The sequence below is a fragment of the Capsicum annuum genome, chromosome 3 (assembly GCF_002878395.1).
Source record: "Capsicum annuum cultivar UCD-10X-F1 chromosome 3, UCD10Xv1.1, whole genome shotgun sequence".
NCBI lineage: Eukaryota > Viridiplantae > Streptophyta > Magnoliopsida > Solanales > Solanaceae > Capsicum > Capsicum annuum.
This window is the reverse complement of record NC_061113.1, coordinates 180,602,114-180,625,761: the sequence shown is the minus strand read 5'-3', so window position 1 is coordinate 180,625,761 and position 23,648 is coordinate 180,602,114. Positions and strand designations below refer to the sequence as shown.

The 23,648-nt window shown below is 35.8% G+C and overlaps 1 pseudogene; it reads right to left on the bottom strand.

Annotated features, from left to right (window-relative positions):
- Positions 1 to 1,805: 1,805 nt before the first annotated feature.
- LOC107865328 lies at positions 1,806 to 6,391 on the bottom strand (annotated as a pseudogene).
- Between the last annotated feature and the right edge of the window lie 17,257 nt (positions 6,392 to 23,648).

Here is a 23,648-nt window from a genome sequence, read left to right as displayed (position 1 = left end):
TTGCTTCATTAATCTGACTAGATCTTTACTCCGAGTCCTTCCAGAGATCCTTTGTGCTTCTTGAATACAACACATTTTTTGCAACATCTTTAGCGAGTGAATTCAACAACCACGACAACACTATGTCATTCTACTTTGTCCAAGCTTGTTGGAGTCCAAAATCAGAGTAAGGGATGGTTAGAGACCCATCAACGAATCCTAACTTACTCTTGATAGAAGAGCAATAATTACTGCTCTCCTACAACCTCTATATTCCTTCCTATCAAATACGATGGAAACAACATTCTTGGATAATTAGAGGGATGAAGGTAGTAGGAATGACTCTGATCAACTATATTAACTGTAGAGGATCCAAAAATTGCAACAGAATTATTGACCGTGCTGGTCTCTGTTGCTTCATCAGAGGTTTGAGAAATGTTTGACATATTGAAGAACCAAAGAAAATTGATGGGAGGTGATAGTAATCAAATATGCTCTGATATCATGTAAGAAAAGAAAAGAGTCGCGGAAATTTTTTCTTTTTTGATGATGAACGAATGATCTCTTTACAACGAATCCTATTTAGACAAGTAAATAAGCGTACAAACCTAGTCTACCTCTAATACTTTTCACCTACTTAGGAGTCCTAAATTAGGTACCGGATATTAAAATATATACTACAATATTTCTCCTAAGTTGTATAAGGAAAATAATGAGTACAAGAAGATTTGTTGATTTGGGTCAAATCTTAATCTATGTAGATAGACTCAAAATGTGTAGCAATCTGTGTGATGAATCAAAATCGGCCCAAAGCTACCATCGATGCAATATCAGTTTTGTGGCAAGAGGTCTACTCCCATGGATCCTCAACAAACAGAAAGCCATGTCCGGCGAGAATAATGAATAAAAAATAAGCAACCAAAGCAAAGTAAAAGATTCTTATTCAAGAGTCTTTAGGTATTTGTCAGTCGATAGTTTCGGAATACAGTGACTTTGTAGAAATAGGAGCTTGAGATTGAGAGCAACATGAATGGAGCAAAAGTAATATTATTTATAATTCAAAGTATGATATACAAATGGGGGAAGACGTGTAGCTATAACGTAGCCCTAAATGAACTTCTTGCCCATCGTATGCATCCCCATCTGCCTGATTCAATTATTAATGTGGTTAAGAGTCTTCAGGAGTGAATCCCGAATTCTACGAAAACAGTTGTAGTTTGGACTTATCTTAACCGGCCAATATCTCGTGTAAGATGCTTCTACTGAGCTTAAAGGGGTCATATCATAATTCAGTCTCTCAGCGAATGGGGTTGGCCTTGTCGGTCGTGCCCCAGATTTGGCCTTGTTGATCTCCTTTCCTTCTTTGTCTGATGTACTTCACCCGTTACAATGGGAAGAAGATGGAGAAAAGGAGGGAGAAGTTCTAGCTGGTGTGTAGCACCACGGTTACCTTTGTACAAATATTTTTAATGAGAACAAAAGTTGAACACCAAACTCTTTTGACACCCGGTGAAAAATCAGTTGATGGATAGGTGTGAGCTAGCCAATGTACACTCAGGAAATGAGATGTCTTGCCTTTTTACTAGTATTTCAATTGAACAAAGGCCATTTTAGATATAAACTAATGATCTTTTATGTTGTAAAAAGCTAATAAGCCATTTCTCTGCTCAGTATGTTGTTTCATAAATTTTTTGCTTGCCGCATCTGTGGAATAAAATCAACTTAGAGTGCTGTAGTTGGTAAAAAGTGCTTTTCCTTATTAATAAAATGTTTAGGTGGCTTTGTTTTAAAAGCCAAGCATTGAAAACATTTGCTAGAAGTGCATAAACAAACTCGATCCTGAACTCGAGCAAATGCAAACGATTCAAAGGAATTTCTAATATTACCACTATAACACAAATAGCTTATCGGTCCCTATGTGATTACTCGTCAATATATTTATCCTGCTGCATGATCCGGGCTATTAATGGCAATAGAAGATAATACACATACGTCTCTAATTCAGTAGTGATTATGGTGTGCTCGGAATGTGTTCAGTTCCAGAAACGTGAGAGGTTGCGTCATCTTTTGAAAGGGCAACATAGTTCACAGGAGCAACTATTCTTGAGTGGTCTCTCTTCCCATCTCCACTGTTGACCTGGAACCATTTTGGTGTGAGTTAAGAGACAGCCTTCTGTTGGCCGACCCACTTGCTCGTGAACCGACCGCCTTCTTTGTACCAAGCGGTCGAGCAGGGGTTGGTGTGTTGATCCAAAAGGTGTTTCTGATTCTTTGATTTGCTCACGAAACTTTTTCTGGTCCTGCCCGACACCAATAGAATATATGTAATAACGAGCCCTTTATATAGTAAATTTATGGATATGAAATTGAACACGAAAACAATGAAAAAGACAAAGATTGATTATCTTGATTATTAAGCGTCAAAAAAATTGATCACACGCCTAAAAAATAATGCACTTACCCTCAACCTTCTTTTCTCCTCTTCCCTATCGTGCCTGAGCATCATATATTCATCTAGCATGGCAAGCAGTGGAACACCATCATATGTGAACGTGGTGTTGCGATCTTGCTCCCATGATCTTGTTTTGGCAATCAAGGAGTCCACAAGAGCTACACAGCCAACATTGTCAATTAGTGTTATAACCTGGTTTAAGGAATGTGTCAACATTGCAAACAAAGGGATTACATATTCAAACTCGGCAATATGTATAAATATGATGAAAACTTAAATTGTTGGCCTTCCTCCAAAAAGCAAATAATCTCAAAGCTCCTTGAGTAGAATAGCAAATTTAGTAATCTAAGACACTAGATAGAGTATAAAAGGAATCCATTTAATGGTAATAGTGGTATGAATAACATCCCAGAAACATGTCAAGTAGCATTAAGTAGGTACTTATTTAATGTTAATTGGTTCCTTCACTGATCATACTCCAAGAATCAGATGTGCTTAATATGAAAAGTAATATGTATATACATATGTATACGTATGATAATTCAGTTTATTTATTTTTCAGGTTTTGTTATTTTTTAATCCAAAACTAAACAAAGAAACGAAAAATTTTACATCTTTCATCCGAGACCAAACCTAATAACAAAAGGAATTTGATTTAGTTTGTTTTTTCGGTTTAGTCAAAATAATGCACACCTATTTAAGGATATCTATCAACATTTGGTATTACCTGGAATTTTGCTGACCAACATCCGAGCCTTTTCAGCCCTCTTCAAATTTAAGTGTGCACCTCTGCTTGCATTATACCGGTTCTGATCCTGTTTCACCATAAATGATGACGTTTTACCATCATAATTTCAGGAGAGACACCTTTGACATGATTTTGATGAACGAGGGGCATGCAAACCATAGTTTAACCAAATTCCAAAATCTTACAGGTCTGAATCATATTTAGCACTTTTAAATTATAAAGATAGTATAGATGAAGGCAGAACTAGAAACGTTGGTTTCTAGGCGGATGATTGATTATCTTCTACAGCTAACTATCAGATACCACATATGAGTGCATCAATAAGCTCCCACAACAACTAAAGTTTCTATGGAAATTGCGATTACTTTTTTCTTTTAGTAATTAACCATAATTTCATGATGTAGATTTTGTAATGCAAGCAGCTAAAATTTCATTACACATACAAGAATCTTGTATTTTCTCATCAAAGAATGCCTTACTGGTTTCTTCAACCTGATCTCTTTGGAAGCTACATGTATAAAAAGCACAAAGCATGAATAGCCACATTCTTTTTCAAGATAGATCCCCTATGATTTCAATTATTCCATCCGTTTCATTTTGTGTGACACCATTTGAGTGGGACGGCATTTTAAAATGTTAACTGACTTGAAATATATATTAATGACGATGTAAGAAAATATTAAATTAGCAGTTGAAATGTGAGAATCAATCATATCAAAGCTAATCGAAGTTAAAATGTGAAAAGTGTTATTACTTTAAATTCTTGAAAGTTGTAGAGAAATAGAATTGTGTAAAATTTTGGAGAGCCCCTAAATAGAAAGACTGTCATGAGTTGGAATTGATGGAGTGCAATTTATTTGTGTCCTAGCATCATATGACCAAGAAATATGATAGCAAGGAAGAATTGTTACTATTTTAGAAAGAGTAATATCTTAGAAAGCCAAAAAAAGAGCAATGAGGTGGTGTTTCCACTGAAAGTAGCATTCTAACAATCAAGTTCAATTCATCACATATTTTCATAAACAAGACAGCATGAAGAAGACAAGATATATTTACCCTATTCTCTCTTCAAGCCAGCTCTCTTCTTCACAAGCTTCCATCCATTTCTCAGCTTTATCCAATATTTCTTTCCTGCTATGAGCCTCCTCTTTTGCTTTTACAATCTGGTTGCCCATGTCTGCAAGCAACTCTGCAGGCTCAATATTTCCAGAATCAATTAGTGCCAGAATTTTGTGTTGTGCAGCCTCAGAGTCAATCTCTATGAGAGCACAAGCGGAAATCTCTTCAAGCACTGCCTGCTTTTTGAAAGCACTCTCTTTCATCCTGCTAGCTTTTAGCTGATCAAGCCTTTCAACTTCCACTACAGCCTGGGTGATAAGAAGTTAAAAACAATTAGCGACAAGCAACTGTAAATGCTCAAAATAGATTTCAAAATCATATCATCTCCTAATACATGTTCAATCAGATCAAGAGCAAGAGCCCAAGGAATTGAGAATTCATCAACTGAAGCCGCTATGTTGCAGGCGACATGGTCAAACAAGCTCCGTTCTTCTTTGGTTGCATCCATCAAATTCCACAAATCAATCAGTTGAGTTGCAAGTTCTTGGAGCTGCAAGAGGGGATCGATGCTAGAGAGTGTGTTTCAAAGAAATGGAGGACTAGCCAAACATTTATCATGTAGACATGAGAGATCACTGGTTAGACACATCTGAAGGCCTCATTTAAATTCCATCTTGATGTGATTTCCCAATAATAGTGAAAAAACAATACAGAGAAGCAACTTAGCAATGGCAAGCAAGTCCAACATCAACAAGTGATATCATGGGCAATTGTGAACAATGAGAGGCTAATAATGTTAACAATTCAGAGGAGAAAATTTCCTATCATGTGCAGGGGATGGACAAGAATCCATATACAGAAAGGCAAGAATTCCCTTGTTCAGTGTAGATGAAATCTGCAGTACTTAAGAATCAAAGTACAGTAGAAGAAAATTTGAAATAACTTCTAGGTATTTCAATATATCTCCATTATTGACTGTTCACCGACTGTAGATCCCAACTTGATATGAAGTGTTAGGCTAAGTGAAAGGACCAACTTAAAAGTGTAAGGGCATTTACCTTCTGCAATCTTTGCTTCTTATCTCCCTCTAGTTCTAAGACAGTTTTAGCCAGACTTGATCATTCAGGCTTGGGTGAACTTCAGTGACAGTACTAAAGAAGTCGATGCCGAGAACAGCACATAGATCAGGTATTGTGCTCACGAATTCAAGGACTTTGTGCAGTCTCTCACTGTGCAATATTAAACAAGGATGTACTGTGAGTAGCTCGTTGGAGGCTGAACCAGTTTAACAGTTGCAAAGGAATAAATCCTACTAAAATATTGCTAAACCTTTTCTTTTTTAAGATCTTGAAGCTGTGCATGAAATTCGTCCAGCTTTGTAAGAGACAAATCAGACTCGTCTACTTTAGGACTCTCTACTTTCTCATTAGTCCCCACAATCTCCCTGCTGATCTTCTCAATCTGTGATTGTACCTCCAAGAACTCTTTTACCCTATCGTCTTTCTGCTTCCACAGTTTTTCCAGTGCTGGTGCTATAGCTGCAAGTTGTTCCTTGATTGAACCTGAAGTCTTCTCAGGCTGCAAATAAACCCCAAAACAAAAAGTGAATATTAGCTAATGACTTCTGGCAAAGAATTTTAAATAGTTCCGCCCATCCATACCCAATCTGAAATTCAAGCACTCCCAATTCCATCTTATGTTTTATCCCCAAGGGCTGATAGCAGCCTGGAGAATTCAACTTTGGCATCTGCCAAAGCCTGAAGAAGGTGAGCCCCTGACTTCACTGCTTGGGCAACTTTTCTCTTGTAGACACCCAAGCACTCTTGGTCTATCTGAAGAAGCATCTCATCTCGGTCTTCATCAGTTTCACCAACCTCATCACAAATTTGCTGCATCGACAGACAATTTATTTACCCATCAATCACTACATTATTGACACTATGCTGCTCGCACTCTCAAAAAATATTGCCGAACCTGTGTTGGATCCTCTAGAAATACACCACTTTTGGAGGACCTCACCTGCACCCATCAGCATTTTCAAAGAGTTCGAGCAAGTTATGCTAGAATAAAGCTGCTACCACTATAAGAACCAGAAAAGAGCTACTATTATAAGAACCAGAAAAGGCTACTACACTGGACCATAGAGCTTTCATCTCCTTATTAGGCCACAAAATACTCCCTTCTGTCTCAATAACACAACACAGTTGAAATTTCAAGATTCAAACTTAACTTTAACGATGAATCTGAGATAAAGCTTTAACGCATTTGAAATAAAAATTATATAATTGAAACCATGGAAAAAAATACTATAAATCTAATACTTAACAAGTTATAATATTTAAAAGACATAAATTGAGAGGGAGGGAGTAAGTGATAAAATCACTTCAACACCTCTATTAAGAAAGAATAAGTCATAGCAAGATTTGACGCCTACCCAACATCGACCCTTTATATACACAAATGTAGTTCAAATAAAGACCAAAATAGTATATTTTTACAAAAATTGAATGTCACAACTAGTTGAAAACATTTAAACCTCCAAAAAAAACCTTAAAAAACCAGGAATTAGGAAGCTCATCGCATGTTTTATAGTGAAAAAAAGAAGTGAAATGAAAGGATTTGCTTACTGGTCGAGTAGTGTTTTGTTGGGAGGATGTGGTAGACAGATTTACTTAACACACTACTGTATGAGCGCTTGTGTAAAATCAGTGAGCAAAAAGCATTGAAAGGAGTGAGTGACCCAAGAGACAGAAAAGGATATAGTGGAAGTCGCAAATATATACTAAACATTCTGTTTGGACGATTCTCTATTTGATATTGGAAGTCGCAAATATAGACTACTTAACATTCTGTTTGGACGATTCTCAAGCATTTAGGGTTCGTTTGGTAGAGTGTATTAAAAAATTAATGTATGTATTAGTTTAATCAGTATTATTAATATCTTGTTTGGTGTATTTTTGCACCATATGTATAACACTCTATTGTATATTGAGGTGTATATTATTAATACTTCAAAATTTATGGTTTTAGTAATGCAATGGATCCAATACATATATTAACATGATTAAAGACACTATTATCCTTCAAAAAAAAATTTACATCCTTTCCAACATATATATGTAGGATATTTTTGTAATTTTTTTTTAAAAAAATTATTTAATTCATATTAGTTTTAATAGATCAAATCAAACACTGCATAACAAAATACAAGCATAACTAATGCAAGCGTAGCTAACAAAAGCATTACTAACACACCATATTTTGCATTACTCTTATACACTCTACCAAACGATACCTTATTATACGACCCCTTATTGTATTGTTTTGTATTTTTTTTTTTGGTTTTCCATCCGGTGTCTGGTACCCATATTGGAGCCCGATTAATCCAGATTCGCGCACGCGTAGGGCCCCATTCGGGGGGGGGGGGGGGGAGCGCTCCCTAACGGAGTTTTTTCCGTACCCATAATCGAACCCTCGACTTTTGGTTAAGGGTGGAGCAGCTCCATCCACTGCTCCACAAACCATGTTGGTAAATTGTTTTGTATTTCAATCAATACAATATTGGGATAGAAATAATAATTCAAAATAATTAAGTAATTGTAAAAAAAATATATTTTACGTTTCATATTTTTTAAATTATATTATTCACAATTTAAAGATATCCTCCACTCCAATCCGTCCCCACCTCTACTTCTAACTAAATTTATATGAGTAAAAATAATCATATAATTGTGAAAAAACTTTTATGATTTGTACTTTTTTAATTATATTATTTACAATTTAAAGATTTCAAATTCTTAATATTAATTGTTTTAACTTTTTAACTTTTATTTTCTCCCCATGTCTTTTGTTTAAAATTCATTGATAGCAATATATGTATTATCTAATTACTTCATTAGAAACAATAACAACATCCCAGTATATATAATTATTTCATTATATTCTCAAAATTAATGCAAATTCTACCTGCCTATCCACATTGTACATATTTTTCTACTATTTTTTAATTACTTAATTAATTCAAATACCCCGCCTATCCTCAATGTGCATTTTTTTCTACTATATTTTTATTGCTTTACTTTTCTCTAATTTGGCGTTAAATTATTTTTTTTGTGTGTGCGTGTTACACACATAAACAATTAAGTTTTCTTGTCTCTTATCTCCATATATAAATATTAGAATAAATAAATTTCGTTATTTTAACAAATAGACTATATAAATTAGAAGAAACTCCAAAATAAATGTAAGATTCAAATTTAGTTTCGTTATGCATATTAATAACATTGTAGAATTTTTTGTTATAAAATTACGTGAGTTAATTTAGGTTAATAAAAGTTTTGGGATTCTCTTAATTATAGATTTTTAAACTTAAATTTCAAATTCCAAATACAACAACAACAACAAAAAGCCCAGTGTTCCCACAAAGTGGGGTCTGGGGAGGGTAAAATGTACGCAGTCCATACCGCTACCTCCGAATAAGTGAAGAGGTTGTTTTCAATAGACCCCCGGCTCAAGATAAAGAATAAGCGACAAGGAGATGGATTACATAATAGAAAAGGCGTAAGGAATAATAAAAAGTAAATCAAAGCAATACGAAAATACGAGAGATACGACAACACGAAATAAGCAGATAGTAAATGAGAAAATATGAAAGGGACACCCACGTATAAGTAACACATACTCGCCTCCATAGTCACCTATAGACACAGACCTAAGGTTACTAACCCGGCTACACAAGATCTCTCCTGGTGGCTTGCTAGAACCCACACCCTCCCGCTAGGCTTCTACCCTTATCCACGACCTCCACACCTTCCTATTTAGGGTCATGTCCTCAGTAAGATGCAGCTAATCCATGTCATGTCTGATCACCTCCCTCCAGTATTTCTTTGGCCTACCTCTACTCCTCCTAAAGCCATCCAACGCTACTCTCTCACACTTACGCACTGGGGCATCCGCATCCCTCCTCATCACATGCCCAAACCATCTCAGCCTTTCTTCCTGCATCTTGTCCTCCACCAACGCCACTACCATCTTCTCTCGGATAATCTCATTCCTAATCCTGTCCCCTTTAGTAAGCCCACACATCTAACGCAACATCCTCAATTCCGTCACCCTCACTCTTTGGATGTGAGAGTGCTTGACTGGCCAACACTCCGCGCCATACAACATGGCCGATCAGACTGCCACTTTATAGAATTTTCCTTTAAGCTTAAGGGGCACTTTCTTATCACACAACACCCCCGAGGCGAACCTCCACTTCATCTAACCTGCTCTAATACGATTGGTGAAATCCTCATCAATCTCACCATTCTCCTAGATCAAAGACCCAAGATGCTTAAAAATATCCCTCTTACAAACATCTTAGGAGTCCAACCTCACTACCACATCGTCCTTCTGCCTCAAGTCACTATACTTGCATTCCAAATACTCCATTTTGGACCTACTCAACCTGAACCCCTTCGACTCAAGGGTTTGCCTTCAAACCTCCAATTTGTCATTCATACCCCTCCGCATCTCATCAATCAGCACTACATCATCCACAAATAGCACACACCAAGGCACCTCGCCTTGAATACTCGGCATCAACACGTCCATCACCATCTCAAATAGGAACGGACTAAGAGTCGATCCCTGATGCAACCCTGTCAAATTCCAAATACAATTTTAGTTTTCAAATTGATCATTTTGTTTTACAAAAAATATGCATCTGTAAAAGTTGTTATTTTCGTGTACAAAATCTATATTTAATAAAATGAACTTCAACACTACATTCAAGAACAAGTTTAAGAACTACAAATAAGTTCCAACAACTTCAAACGCAAGTTCAAATGAACTATTAAAATGAAGTTTCTACTATTTTCTGGAAAAACAGTAAAACCAACTTAAAGAAATGAAGATGAAGATAGAAAAAAATGATAGAATCATGTCCACCGAATTCATGATGTGTCCTTAAGAAATTTATTCCCCTCAAATACTCGAGGCTATGAAATATCTCCTCCTAAGATAAAATGATTCATTTCAAAAAATAGTGATACCTTAAATTTTTTTAACTATGAACTCACTCAACGATTTGAAGATCACACTGGAGTTTTTAGAAGAAGAAGAAGATGTTTTTCTAATCAAATTTCATATTTTTTCCTAAGGAAAAATTCAAATATTTATAGCAATAAGGTGTTGCTTTAGAAAGAAAGCAATGATTCATGAATAGAGTCAACTTTCTGAAATAGTGCACGACTTATGCTACTTCTCTGTTGGTCCTACACTAGACCTGCGCTAGCAAGTGACACTTGACAATTTTAGTATGTTCTACGCAATACCTTCACTGGACCTACATCCGCAGGTCACCAGGTGCTTGAGCAGGCCACAATTATGCCCCCAACCAGCATGTCTCTTACCTCAAAGGGTCGCATCTCTTTGAGGTGCAGTGTGACTGCATTTGTACTGTGTTCGAAGTGTATCAACAAATGAAAGATATTTTTCTATTGGATTTCTGGATTAAAAAATTCACTTAATTTTAAGTTTCAAATAAAGTTTATCCAAAAAGATAATATCTCGATCGATCATTTTTCAAATCCAAAATCAAATCTAAATCTAAATCAAAATTTGAAGCAGAAGCCGAGCGAGCGAGGGAAGATGATGATGCAAGGCATATCTTGTTCTTGCCTCACTATCCACATAAAGAAATGCTTCTCAATATAAGCAGAAAAAAGTTTCTTTCTCCCACTAATGTGGGAGAATGTTACTTCCTTTAGAGAGAAACACACATCACTTTCCCTTTATTTTTCATCACATATTCATTTAGAATCCAATAATCTCCCATAATAATGGGAAATGACTATTTTATCAAAACTTTTCGGACAAGTGCATGATCTACAAGCAAAGACTAATTGCATCTGGATAAGTAGGTTTTTCTTTGAACTTTCCATTGTGAACTTGCATCGGATGCACTTGATCAATTGGTAGATGTAATATCTTTGAATCGTTAAACTTTAGTATACACCTAGACAACACAAGTCACACAATTAGCCTTTTATCATTTATGGTTCTCATAGTTTTATTTGTTTCGTCCATGAACACGACCTAATTTCATGAGAACTTTGAGTATAAGCCTTTACTATCATGCTTCTTGAAGCAACTTCCATCTCACCCTCACATAGGTGATTTCTAAATTTTTAATCTTTTAGATCAAACTATTTGGTCAAATCTGCCAAACTTAGAAACCATTAAAAGGCTTCAAACCATAAGCATTATATTTTTTTCCTGAACATTGTCTTCATCATGAGAATGAATTGAGTATATTGACAATGTTGAACCACCAATCATAACTTTGATTTATCTCTTTGAACCGAGCTCTAGGGATCTTAAGTCTTCTAGGTAGAATTACCGCTATGATGACTTGTCTTAGGCCTTAAACCCATTTTCTTCGATGATCTCTTAACTCTCTCTTTAAATAGGCCTTTTGTAAGTAGATCCGACACATTAGTTTTTAACTTCACATAATCAATTGTGATAATTCAACTAAAGAGTAGTTCTCTAACAGTATTATATCTTTATCTTGTATGATGAGATTTATTGTTATACATCATACTACCTTCTCTGCCTATTGCCACTTGGTTATCATAGTGTATACATCTGGTGCCAAAGGTTTGGGCCAATAAGGAATAACTTTCAAGAAATTCTAGAGTCATTCACCTTCTTCACCGGCTTTATCTAACGCGATAAATTTAGATTCCATTATAGAGCATGCAATATATGTCTATCTAGATGATATTTAAGAGGCTGCTCCTTCACCTAAAGTAAATACATATCCACTAATGGATTTTACTTTATGCGATCTGGTGATTCAATATACATCACTATATCCTTTAATTACTGCTGAGTATTTGTTATAATGTAAAACATAGTCTTGAGTATATTTTACATACCCCAAAACTCTGTTCATTTCTATCTAATAAGTTTGATTGAGATTACTCGTGTATTGACTCAATTTACTAATAGTATATGCTATGTCTGATCGCGTACAATTCATGATATACATCAAATTTCCAACACTCTTGCCTAGTCCAATTGCGAGTCACTTTCACCTTCATTCTTTTGAAGTGCAAAGATCACATCTAATGGATTCTTAATAATATTGAAATTCAAATAGTCGAATTTATCAAATACCCTTTCATTATAATAAGACTGTGACATCGCCAACCCTTGTGGAGTTCTATAAATTCTTATCCCTACGATCATATCCGTAACTCCAAGGTCTTTCATATCAAACTTTCTCTCAAGCATTCATTTCGTAGAATTTTTTTTAGAAATATCTTTACTTATGATCAACATATCACCCACATACAGACAAACAATGACTTTATGATTTGGAGTGCCTTTAATATAAACACATTTATCATATTTGGTTATTTTGAAACTATTTGACTATATGATTTGGTCAAACTTTGCATTCCACTTTTGGGTGCTTGTTTTAGTCCATAAAGTGACTTAACAAGTTTGCACACTTTTCTTTATTTACCAGGAACCACAAAACCCTCAGCCTGTTACATATAAATTTCTTCATCCAATTCTCCATTTAAGAATGATGTTTTCACATCCATTTGATGGATTTTAAGGCCATATATCATCACTAATGCAACCAAATTTGAATGGACGTTATCCTTGTTACTAACGAGTATGTGTCAAAATAATCAAGGCTTTCTTTTTGTCCAAAGCCTTTCAGAACAAGTCTTTCCTTGTATTTGTAAATAGTACAATCACCTTTCATTTCTGTTTTGAAGATCCATTTAGAACCTTGATAACGCTCAACTCACTCTCATAATTTGGGGTGAGGTGGTCGTTGTCAAGTAACCCAATGTAAATCAGGGTTGAATCTTGAAGAGTGAATGCTATAAACTTTAGACCTATAGGTATTCCAATTAATACAAGGTCATCCGGAATATTAATAAAAATGACATGAAAAATAAAATAGAGGGATTAGTTTGGAAACTTTTTCACTACAACCTTTAGCAAACAATTAGTAGACGATATCTTTGATTTGAATTCAAAATTTGGAGGAATCTTGGGATTATGTATCCTTAGAGATAAAGTGTATCGGGTAGTGTTGGTTTAGCATGGAATTTAGTTGTTAATTAATGGATATGCTAAGTCGAAGATCGTTGAGGTCAATCTTTCAATAAAACCCCAACAATTTCACTCAATGGTCTTTCGAGAACCTAACAAGTGTGGAGTTTGAATAACCACCCAAAACCTCAACCAAGCATCCTTATTTCTAGAAAGAGGTTCTTGACATGAATTACAATCCCAAAAAACTTATTTCTAAGATTTTAAAGGGTAGTAATCCATAGGCTTATTTGTTAACCATTGCCTTGTCCCTCGATAACCCTCTTTTGATGATGTTATGTGTTATATAATATTCACCTAAGTCCCTCTTTTAAGGATGAAAAAGGGTTTCTAGAGCTTGGAGCTTTCACCCATCAAACTCATTTGGAAATTTCGAGTTTTCACCCATCAAATCCCAACTAAGATCCATGCATACACAACAATACCCACACAAAATCATACACTAATTTAACATAATTCCAATACTAAATTATTTAGCTACTCATGAAGAAAGTAAAGATAAATATACAATGTGGGTCATCAAAAGCATTCATTCTTCTCAAAAGCAACTAAGAAATTTGGGTCTCCAAAGTCAATTACAACTTGCCCAATTAGGGTTTTAAGTTTGGAATTCAAAAACTATCTTCTAAGGTGAGTTCTTACCTAAACAGAAAGGGTTTTCTTATATAGGGCCTTGGATCCGTCTAGAGGAAATTACAAAACTGCCCAGGGCTACACTCCTGCATAACTACGATCTCGTAAGGTTGTTCACGACCGTAACTGATATCCATGATCGCTCTCTGAAGATTAGCTTGTCTACTAGCGATCGCAATTGGTGGTCTGCGACTACAGTACCTGAGGGTCATCTACTGCAGGTTCTCTAATGTACTCTTTTTCTCCTTTTGGATCATTTTAAGCTCCAATCCGCATTTTTTTGTATTCTCAACTTTATACCTGCAAAGAGTGGATATTAGTGCATCTATCTATAGATGTTGTCTCATTTATTCATTAAAAATAAGGTAATGTGCATGAAAAATGAGTGGTAATCTCACCACTCATCAAAACTAAAGGTTTATTTCCTGGAAGAAGATCAACTAACTCCCAAGTTTGGTTGGTCAAGATTGTATTAATCTCATTATTGACTGGCTCTTTCCAAAAGGAAGAGTCTGAAGATGATATCTCTTTTTTAAATATTCGAGGCTCATTTTTAAGAAAAAATATTACAAAATATGATCCTAAGAAAGTCAACATTCTTTGATGTGTACTACGCCTTGGATTCTCATCATTAAGTATATTCTCCTTTTGTTCATCTCGAGGTTATTTAGACCCTACACTAGTCAACTCATATCCAATTTCATATGGATAAATATTTTTGCTGAACTTAGCATTATCTGATTCAATTACTGTATTTTTATGAATATCTGGATGTTCAAATCTATGAACCAATAATCAACATGCTTTATTGATTTTAACATATTTGATGACACACAGTCCACAACTTAGATCTTACTTTTACCCTTTTAGACATAAGAACTTGTACTTTGGCTAGATACCCCCATACTTTGAAATATTTCAAGTTTGATTTCCTTCTTTTCCATTTTTTATATGGAATGGATTGTGTCTTGCTATGAGGCACTCTATTAAGTATCCCGTTTGCTGTAAGGATAGCTTCCCCACACAAGTTTTGTGGTAAACCTATGCTTATGAGTAAGGCATTCATTATTTTCTTTAACGTTACTTTTTTTCTTTCTGCAATCCCATTTGATTAAGGTAAATATGAGGTAGTATCTTGATGGATAATTCCATTTTCTTAATATATCTTTGCAAAAAGAGATTCATACTTTCCACCAGTATCACTTCTTATTGTTTTGATCTTTTTATCAAACTGATTTTCAACTTTAGTTTAATATTGTCTAGACGTATCTATTGATTCATCCTTACCATTTAGCAAATAAACATAATAATATCTAGTGAAATCATCAATAAAAATTATGAAATATTTTTTTCCACCACAAGCTGGTGTTGACTTCATATCATAAATGTCTGTATAGATTAAGTTTAAGGGATTGAAATTTCTTTCAACAGATTTATACAGATGCTTAACATACTTTGATTTCACACATGTTTGACACTTTAATTTATTATACTCAAAGTTAGACAAAACTTCTAAATTAATCAATTTTTGCAAGGTTTTGTAATTGACATGTCCTAAATGTTCATGCCACAACTTATTTTACTCAAGTAAGTAAGAAGAAATAAGACTTTTATTGATTTCAATATTCGTTATATTGATCTTAAAAGTCCCTCGGTGAGGTAACCTTTACCTATTTACACTTTTCCTTTACTAATTACAACTTTGTAATAAACAAATACACATTTGAAACCATTCTTAGTCAGTAATGAAGTATAAAACAAATTTTTTTGCAACCCTGAAACATAAAAGACATTGTTGAGTGTCACCACCTTACCTGATGTCATCATTAAGTAAATTTTGCCTATTCATTCAACTTTTGTTTTTGCGGAGTGTCACGACCTGAACTAGGCCTGCTTGTGATGGGTATCTCAAGTAACACATGGACCAAAGATCACCCCATTCTCCTAATCGAGCCAACACAACATCCTCAAATGTCGGATGAATTTCGAACATATCACAAGATAACATAAATAAAAACTAATAACAATTCAATAAGTATCTATACCATCCACCGGTAATCGAACAACCGTCCATCAACAAACAGTTAACCAAACCACCCAAGTCTATAGTAATCCAACAAAGCCTCTACAAAATCAAATGTCAATAAAATATAGAGAATACCCCCGACTGACACTAACCAAACCAGGGCCTTGTTGGAATGGGCATCCTAAGTCCAACTAGGACTGAGGACGTCCCCCGTTACCCAAACCAACCAGCCTACACATATCCTGAGTGATATAAGCACAATGAGCATCAAGAGCACAAGGTATTGTCTAAGGGTTAAGGCTTCGGAATTGGCAAGCAATTGAAGACTTTTTGGAGTATTTTGAAGCCTTGTTCAAGAGAAGGAAGGAGGGGAACTTATGCACTCAATAGGCGCCTCAAGTGAAGGTTAATAAAGATATTTTGTACTCTAAGGGAACACTCAAGAGACGTCCAATTCCCTTAGCTCATTAAGGGTAGTTTTGTCATTTGGTATGTAATAGTATAAATAGACCATTTTGCTTCTCTTTTTATTAGACTTTGATGAAATTGGATATTACTCTTATATTGTAGTTTTTAGTCTCTAGTTTTAGCTCTTAGAATCTGAAAATTGGTCCAAGAACATTTGAAGTTAGGGTTTCACTTATTTTGGATAATTTGGCAAGAAAGGTGTACTTAAGGAAGAGTGTTTCCTTTGGGTCACCTAAAAGGAAGGTTTGAACTCTTATTTGTGAGGTGTGTTGAAGATTTTGAAACATCTTCTAGTGCTAATCATTGAATAGGAGTAAGGGTCTTTCTGTCTATCCTTTAGTTTCAAACATTCTTCTTCTTCATCTCCATTCTATGTATTGTTTTCTCTTTATTTAGTTGATGGAATTTGCATTTTGTGAGTCCATTTTCGTGTGTTCATAGATATTAGGCTATCATTTGGTATCAAATCCTTGGTTAGGGTTGTTCCAACCTCCCTAAATCTTGGTTTTAGTGTCCTTATCAAGAAAATCCCACAAAAAAAGGCAAAATATCCGAAAATCTCAAAAAAATTATGTGTTGTCTTGTTGTTTTTGGTAGATCCATGAGTTACAAGTTAGATCTACTAATTTGTTTTGTGTTTTGTTGGTTTCAAGTGTTAGATTCTTGTTCTCTAGCACTTAAAGTGTCTAGATCTAAGTTTGAAACAAGATTTGGTTGTGTTTGAGCTAAGATCCACCATTGTTGTGGCGTTTTGAAGTTTTTGTGAAGAGGGTAATGTGTGACTTGTGGTATTGTGGATGATTTTTGGCTGATTTGTTGATATTTGAGCTTGTCTTGGCAAAGGGAATCTAGATCTAAAATAAAAATTGAATTTAGGGTTCACTTGACTAGTGGTCAAACCTTGGTCAACTCTTGAATATTCATATTGTTTTTCATCATCATCAAAACTTGTTGAAGAAGACTATTCAAAGTCCTAGTTTGATCCAAAAAAACAAAGAAAGAGAAGGTGAAAGTTGTTTGTACAAAGAATATTCCCTAGCATATTCACAATCTTCCAAAAGAAGAGGGGTTAAAGGGAATATCAAAGTACAACTGAAAGTATAAGGCGGGGGGGGGGGGGGGGGGGACCAATCCATTTTGAATTCATTTAAAGCTCCAAAAGGGCTCCAAACCTTCAATTTTTTCCTTCGAAATGAAATTTCTTCTTCTCCTAAGTGTGTTTGGCCGAAATAAGTGAATTGAGATTTGAAAATTTTGAAAAGTGACGTCCAATTACAAGCTGCCACATCATCACTTTGGTGACCAACCAAATTGAGTTCAAATTTAGATTTCCTAGTTTCTAATTGTTGTTTCTAGTTTCAATTTTTTTGGTTCTATCACTAATTAGTAAGCTAGTAAGTACCTACTAGTTTGGTAATTAGATTAGAGTCCGCTATTTTGTGTCTTCAGTTTTTGTGTGATTTTTTCATTTTAATTCATAGTATTTTGTTGGTTCAAGTTCGTGCATCACTTTATTTGATTCATTTCAAAAAAAGATCAATTCTGGAACAAAGCTTATCACCACTCAAGTAACTTGCCAAGTATTGCCAATTATTCAACACTTGTGAAGCCAAGTATGAGGTGAGGTTGAGTGAGAGTGTGGTGAGGCCTTCTTAAACTAACTTGTTTATTAGTTTTGTAGGTTTTATATTTTCTATATTTTTCTTCTTCTTAGGTACATTTACCATGGAATCCAAGGGTACTACTTCCCAACCATTGGGAAATAATTCTATTGGAGCCTTGGTGGCTCGGCTTGCTGCCTTAGGTCGAGACTTTGCTCAAAGAATGGAAGATAGTCATGATGCCTTGAGAAGAGCTATGAAGGGTGATATGGATGTAATGAGGGGTGACATGATTATAATTAAAGCGAGGGTTGATAGACTATGTCCACCAAAATCTCCAGAAAATTCAAACCCCCAAGTTCCAAACTTACTTGACCAAAGGCTACCTTCACAATTCCAAACACCTCAAGTCCAAAGATCCTATACTTTAAAAAATCCAATGACTCCTCTCCACAAGTTAGAAACCAAAGAGACTGAGGTCAATCCTCAAGATGGAGATAAAATGAATGGTGAGGTACAAGAAGAATGTGAAGAAAGAAGGGAAAAGGAAGGGTAAACCATGGGTAGTAAAGTTGGAAAGGGAAAAAATGCTTGATTGTGGATCTTGTCCACAAAGGACCCTTGTTATTAACTAACCCAAATGCTAGCATTTTACCTAGTATTTTCTCTTCTCATGTGTAGGTTCAAGACCTTAGAATTCCCGAGGAGAAGCCCAAGAAAGTTCCCTTCAAGCCCTTGGCCGAAAGTCCCAATTTTGGGATAGGTGATGAAGAAGTTAGTCCAAAGGGAAACCTTGAAATAATCCCTTGTAATATGGAGAATGAAGGCTTCCATAATACAAACCCAAGTGAATAACACACTTCCTATGGTCTACAAGGTAACAAAGCTATCTTTTACACCTCCTTGAACTTAAAATGTCGTTACATGGCTAGTAGTGGCCAAAGTGGTGTAATTTTGGATTTTCTTAGTAAAGAAGTGTGTGAATCTTCCTTTTGTGATACTATTGGTGTTTTGGGGTTGCATAAGGACCAAACTCTTGTTGTGAGTATGCAAGCACTAGTTGATCCTTTAGATGACAAAATCAATTCTTTTCGTAAGAATGATTTGTGTCCATCTAGTGTTAGCACTTATAACTTGAATAAGGTTCCATTACTAAGGGACAAGAGTATTCACACAATAGTGGGATGCCCTAGTACAAACCAAGTTAACTTGGGTACATTCTACACTCCCTTTAGTTTAAAAAGTTGTGATATTATTTTGGGTACATCTAGTGTAGAAGTACATATTTCCTTCTTTGATAATGCTTTGGGTAAGTGTGATACCCTAGTAAATGGAATTAGTAGCCTCGGTTTATTCCCTTGGCCACTTCACCCATTTGATCCCGGTGTACTAGTGGGGTGGGGAAGGGATTGTTTTGGTTTGAGCTTATTGTCTCTTGATGTTTACATTAGCCCTATCCTTTATGATGCATATAATAAATGTTACATGGACAAAATAGGGGATTGCTGGTTGTATTTTAATATTGTACCCCCTCGGCATGATGTCTTCACACTTGATTCCTTCCTATACTACCTCTTTTCCTATGATGATAACCATGTTAATTTTGAATTGGTATTATGTAGAGGTAGTAAGTTTGGTGGCTGGTTTCCTTTCTTTAATGATGGTGATTGTGAGTTTGGTAGCCTAGTGAAAGGAGTAGGTCACGTCGGATTAACCACTTGTCTTCTACTCCCATTTGACCCCGGAATACTCTTGAGATATGAAGGTTATAGTTGCTGGTCATGCTCACTTATTTTTTATATTGATTCTATTCACTTATTTGTGTTTGTTTTGCTCTCTCTTTGGTTTTTGCAAGATCTGAATTTGAGAATTCCTTCAAGATAGAGAGGATGATACAAGAACAATGAGCATCAAGAGCATAAGGTATTGTCTAAGGGTTAAGGCTTCGGAATTGGCAAGCAATTGAAGACTTTTCGGAGTATTTTGAAGCCTTTCTCAAGAGAAGGAAGGAGAGAAACTTATGCACTCAATAGGCGCCTCAAGTGAAGGTTAATGAAGACATTTTGCACTCTAAGGAAACACTCAAGAGGCGCTCAATTCCCTTAGCTCATTAAGGGTAGTTTTGTCATTTGGCATGTAATAGTATAAATAGACCATTTTGCTTATCTTTTCATTGGACTTTGATGAAATTGGATATTACTCTTATATTGTAGTTTTTAGTCTCTAGTTTTAGCTCTTAGAATCTGAAAATTGGTCCAAGAACATTTGACGTTAGGGTTTCATTTGGATAATTTGGCAAGAAAGGTGTACTTGAGGAAGAGTGTTTCCTTTGGGTCACCTAAGAGGAAGGTTTGGACTTTTATTTGTGAGGTGTGTTGAAGATTTTGAAACATCTTCTAGTGATAATCATTGAATAGGAGTAAGGGTCTTTCTGTCTATCCTTTAATTTCAAGCATTCTTTTTCTTCATCTCCATTCTATGTGTTGTTTTCTCTTTATTTGGTTGCTAGAATTTGCATCTTGTGAGTCCATTTTCGTGTGTTCATAGCCATTAGGCTATCACTGAGTCGGCTAAATTATGAACATATAACAAGATATCATTATTGCATAATCCAAGACTCTGGGATAGGTCTACATCCGTGACTACCCAAACGAGTCCAACCGTCTAATACCTAACTGATAACCAATACCAAACCAAATCATAATAAAAAACCATGACCATATGAGTTCCAAAATAATTATATATAATCCCAAAATAAAAGAGGATGGAAAAGTGAGAAATTTAGTCCTACGGTATCAACCCTAATACCAATGCCAATACCAAGGCTGACAGTAATACCAATCCTGCCTATACCAACCCATAGTAGTTCCACAAAAGCCTTTAACTAAAAAAATACCCAATTCATTGGAATATGTCCCCAACCATAGCCAAAACCAATATCCATAAATAAACCAAAGTATGAAATAACATCTATGAAATGAAGCCTTTCAGAAAAATGAAAGATCACCACTTTAATCCAATAGCTGATCCCGAAGTCCGATCGCTAAGCAGGAGGAGTAGAGAGGTCGGTTCCTGCATTGAATTTGGGTTAGCGGGCGAACGCTAGCATGAATTCAGGATAAGGATAAAATAATGCCATTTAACAAAACTAAGTAAGCCATCCATATCCATACAAACCATACATATTATATATAACTATGCCATAAAAGGGAACCAGGTTTAGCATGGATTTAAAACCATTAACCTAGGTATGTGTAGCTTAACTGTCCTTAACCACCCACGAGATATATGGTTCCAGTGTAACCTCCTAAATGGGCCCCAATGCATGTAGTTGCATGAACTAGAGATACTATAAGAGTAAGGGATTCCCAAGTACCCTTCACCCTCCATGATACATATGTACAATGTACTTAGAGGATTCCCGTGAACCTTGAAGTATCATATAAGGTCATCATGACCTACCCCTCATGTCGAAAAATATGAGTTTGCAGTGTTCATTCGTTGGACTCCTACCTTCATAGTTAGCTATCATAACCTGCCTTTATTGCCCAATTAAAATCATTTCCAACCAACTAAACCATTGTTATTAACTGAGGCTATACATAGTGGTATCGTCATAACGATTATAACTTGCAAGTATTGTCCCTAGCCAAATCATTTTGAGATCAAGGGATTCCCATATACCCATAGATCACATTATCCAATTAACTTGGGGGATCCCATGTACCTCACAGGTGTTCCATTATAATGATTACTTAGGAGGTTTCATTGTACTCCACAAGAATGATTGTTAAACCCTAAAACATGTTATTTTGACTATTCCAAACCATTTAACCATTTAGGGTTCCGTTACCAAGTTTAAACGATGCATAAGTTCAATTAAAAATCCAACAATGTAGTGAAAACATTCTCATAGGCATTTTATCAAACACATTGGGGGCATAACATATCCAAAACCAAAGCCAATTACTAAATACCCATTCTCATGCAACCAATTATCCAAAACCACCACTAAAGCATATAAAAGCATAATTAAAACATGGGAAAACCATAACCAAGCATTTATAACCAATACCGGTGCACATCCGATGGGAACCATCCTTCTTGTGTACGAACAATACTGGTGCACCACACAGGGATACACTAGGACGAATAAAACCTTTATCTAAAAGTCCTTAAGTTGCTTCTTGAGTTCCCTCAACTCAGCCGGAGCCATTCTATAAGGAGAAGTAAATATTGGACGAGTGTCTAGAACAAAATCAATACTAAACTCAATCTCCATATATAGAGGAACACCAGGAAGATCATCCAGAAAGACCTCAGGAAACTCACTTAACACCGGAACTGAATAAAAAAAAGACCTTTCGAGTTAAATCTTTAACTCAGACCATGTGATAAATACACATTTTGGTGATTAATCTCTAAGCTACAAGATAAAAAATAAATCTTCCCCTAGGAGCTATGGAACCACCCTCCCACTCTACACCGGTTCACTAGGGAACATAAAGACAACTTTATGAGCCCGACAATCTAAGGAAACATAACAAGTGTGTAACCAATCCATCCCCAAAATAATATTAAAATCCACCATATCCAGCTCAAACAGATTTACTAAGGTCTGCTTGCTACCAAAAGATACCACATGCCCGCTATTGACTTTTTTAGCTATAACCGAGTCACTTACCGGGGTAGAAATAGAAAAAGGATCCGAAACAACCTCAGGATCAAAACCAAAACATACAGCCACATATGGGTTCACATAGAAAAGAGTAGACCCCGAATCAAGTAGACAATACACGTTACGAGAAAAGAGTTGTAACGTACCAGTCATGACATCAAGAGATGCCTCAGATTCTTGCTGAGTAGCAAGATCATACAACCTATTCTAGCCAGTACCGGTACTAGAAGCAGGAGTAGACGCTAAAGTATCACCACTAGGCATAGAAGCAAAAAATAAAGAAATTGAAGCTTTGACCGCTCTCAAAGCACCTTTATGAACCGGATAATTTTTGATCATATGGCCTGGCTAACCACATTTAAAACACTTATCCTTTCCTTCATCGCAAAAGTCCTGATGAAGACGACCGTATAACCAGTAAGGAGGACACGAATAAGTCGACTGAGCCTCAATAGCCTGAGATTAGCTACCTTGTGCCCAGAAATTATCACCACCTTATTGATGCCTAAAACCCGAAGCTTCGGATAAGAAGCGCTAGTAATAGAAAAGGAACCAGAACTCTCCTACCTCTTCTTTGGCCATTTACTGCCATGATGACCACCCTGCTGTTGAGCATCACTCTGCTTAGAGAACCTGCTCCTCTTACCCTGTCTTTCCCCAAACTTTGCCTGTTTCTTCTTTTTATCCTCCACCTATTGTATGTGGACAACCAACCTTAAAATATCCATATACTCAATTAGCAATGTAGTCTTACTTTTAAGGATTAAATCCTGAGATAGCCCTGAAGTGAACTTTCTCATCCTTGCTCTTATGTCAAACACCAAGTCCGGAGCATACTTTGATAGCTGATGAAACTTTAAGGCATATTCCTTGACAGGTAT